Source organism: Lepisosteus platostomus, chromosome 15, assembly GCF_059453375.1.
Source record: "Lepisosteus platostomus isolate fLepPlt1 chromosome 15, fLepPlt1.hap1, whole genome shotgun sequence".
NCBI classification, from domain to species: Eukaryota; Metazoa; Chordata; class Actinopteri; order Semionotiformes; family Lepisosteidae; genus Lepisosteus; species Lepisosteus platostomus.
This window is the reverse complement of record NC_142625.1, coordinates 2589760-2592862: the sequence shown is the minus strand read 5'-3', so window position 1 is coordinate 2592862 and position 3103 is coordinate 2589760. Positions and strand designations below refer to the sequence as shown.

The 3103-nt window shown below is 48.3% G+C and overlaps 1 pseudogene; it reads right to left on the bottom strand.

The window, feature by feature from the left end:
- Positions 1-1579: 1579 nt before the first annotated feature.
- LOC148647659 (U2 spliceosomal RNA) lies at positions 1580-1758 on the bottom strand (annotated as a pseudogene).
- Positions 1759-3103: the final 1345 nt, after the last annotated feature.

Below are 3103 nucleotides of genomic sequence, written 5' to 3'. Positions count from 1 at the left end.
AGGTGTGTGGTCTCCTCCCTGATGTTTCCTATAGTCCTCAATCATCTCCTTAGTCTTACTGATGTTCAGAGAGAGGTTGTTCTCCTGGCACCATACTGCCAGGGTTTCAACCTCCTCCCTGTTTGCAGACTCCTCACCATCTGTGATCCCTTATCCCTTATCCCAGTCCCTTATCTCGTGCTCCTCCCCCCTGCATCACTGGCAAATCATCTTATTACATTCTGCCGCCAAATGGCCACCACATCTTCAGCACAATCTCAGCTGTCCTGCATAAAATAGAATCCCCTGATTGGATCCTAAAAAGTTTGCCGGTGGATGTCTAAAACCATCCCTCGACATGTCATCAGGCCAGAATCTGTACTGCCCTTCTGTGCCTCACTCAGGATATCTACGTACCAATGGAAGAAGGTATATATATCCGTTTCTGGCACAAACGGATTATACATGTGCACAGTCAGAACTCTGTCCTCCTGTGCCCAGAGTCCCATTACTTCAAAATTTCCCAGCTGTCCTGCCTCCTTCTTTTCCCGAAGTGCGTTCCAATACTTGGGCGATAAATCAAAAGCCACATTAAAAAAGCCGTAAAGATGCATAACTTTGCACACAAAACACCTCCTTCAGATCCAGAACTTGCTTCAATACATGCTGGGGGAAGTCCTCCCTCCCCGACATCAAACCAACATCTCCCAGCCATCTAAACTGGAGAGTGTTCTTCAGTCCAGGCCCTTCCATGTCCAGCAAAAACAAAAAAAAGAAAACCCCAAAGATAGCAAGAAACTCACCTGGCACTCTGAACAAGCGTCCGTTCTTCTCCGGGAGTCCTTCGAAGCGTCCAAACATTGGAAGCGTCCAGATAAAGAATATCTTAAAAAAACACGGACTTCCTCCAGGCTCCAGTTGCATCCGATCTTGGCCAAAAGGCAGAGAAGCAATGCCCCTAAAGGCGCCGACCGACGCGCAGGTGTTCCCCTTGCACACAGTGGGGCAGGCCGACTGCCCTGGAGCCCGGAACTCACGCAGCTGCTGGCCTCCCTGCAGCCAGAGGACTGCCACCTGGACTCCGCTCCCCCTCTCTCCTGCCTGCCTGCCTGCTTGCTTGCCTGCCTGCTTGCCTGCCAGTCCCGGGTGGGGTCCCTGCTCTTTGATCAAAGACCGCAGCGACGGGCGGTGCCAGCCTCCTTAGCTTAGGCCCCTCCCACCAGCAGCTGCGGTGCCGAGCGAGCTGCAAGGGAAAGTGGACCGTCAGCACCTCTGGGAGGGAGGAGGAAGGAGCAGCTTTCTCTTGGGAGAGACACACACACACACCTACCTGCCTGCCTGCCTCCCTTCCTAAAAAAAAGAAAAAGGTGTATATATCCAAGTTTTTTGGAGGGAAAATGCACGGGAGCTGAAAAGGGGGCCTGCCTGCTTGCCGAGAAAGTCGAGACACGAGAAAGTGCACAGAGGGAGGACGGGAATGGAGACAGAGACAGGGAGAGAGAGACACGGACGGATGAGAGACGAGACTGGAGAAGAAGGAGCTCCTGTCCACCTCCCTTGCTTGCTCGCTAGCTACGTCTGTCTTTTCATTGCTGAGAGAAGGTAGTGCACCGTTCCCGGAGGCGCTGCAATACCGGGCCGATGCGTGGAGAGGACGGAGCAAGCTCCTGATCCAGCTCCCTGTTCCAAAAATCCATTTAATATGTGGTCCCCCGATGGGGGACGTATCAGAAATTAAACTGATAAAAGATTTTTTCAATTTTATTGAAGGACAGAGATCTTGTTTGCCATCTCCCCAATTTCTCTTTCACCTTTCTCAGACGTTCCTCCCAGTTTAATTTTACCATACTTTCCTTATGAAACTTTACTCCTAGCACCCTCACTGGTGTCGTCATAACTGTTAATCCACCTATCGCCTCCGTTCTATCTCTCCATGTCCTGTAATATTGGATTGTACTTTTGCTTTTATTTGACATAGAACCCGTGCCCTTTGCAAATCCCTTCTCAATGCTTAGTGCCCTTTGCAGACTTCCTTCTGTACTAAGGAACAGGGTGATGTCGTCCACATAGGCCCCTACTTTGACTTCATGTCCTCCACTTCCAGGGACCAGAACCCCACGCACGCCTGGGTCTTTCCGGATTCGCTCTAAAATGGGTTCGGCATACACGATGTACAACAAAGGGGATAGCGAACAACCTTGACCCACTCCACATTTAACCAGTATTCCTCCGCCTAAACTGCCATTAACACACACCCTAGTCTCCACCTTCCTATACAATGTTTGTAACCAAGTGACAAATTTCTCACTTACCCCCATTCTTCTCAGTGTCTCCCATAGGACAGCGTGGTTCACCCTGTCAAAGGCTTTGTTTTGGTCCAAGTTCACCAACCTTAATGGCAGTTTTCTATTGAAGAAAGATGTGAAGACGGGGGTTTGAATTTAATCCTTTCTGTAGGGGGTTTAGACTTCTAAGTCACAAGCTGGGGTTTATGGCAGGAAAGGGGGTTAACTGATAAGGATTGCAGATGCAAGCTAGGAACCCCCCTGGGTGTAATGTTAAACTGACCATTTGTCCAGAACATCGTAAACTGGCCAAATACCATGAACCTCCCTCTTTACCATCAGACCGAGTGATGTCAGAAACGGAGAAGAAAAACACTATTTAACCCAAAAGTTTGTAACAGTACGTTGAACAATACTTTGGTTTTGTTGTTTCTTGCGGGAAACAAGACTTAGGCTTTATTGTTCCTTGCATGCAATAAACTCATCTGTTTTACTTCATCTCGGGATCAAGAACCTTATTTCTTCTGTTACAACACTATCTTCAACCCATTCCAGCGTGTCTCTGATCAGCTGCAAATTCCAACTTATTTTCCTACCTGCAACTCTGCAACTCTGGTTTCCCTGCACTAGAAACACCATTACCTTCTTCAGTCTTCGTCCCAGTATCCTTGCCAGTATCTTGTAATCTGCACATAACAGTTGTAACAGCCTCCAATTATTTAGACTAGTCTTGTCCCCTTTCTTTTATAAATCAGAGCCAATATCCTAGTTCTCATAGTTGGCCCCATCACACCCTGTTCCAAAATTTCAGTAAAAAACTCTGACAGCATTGGCTCCAA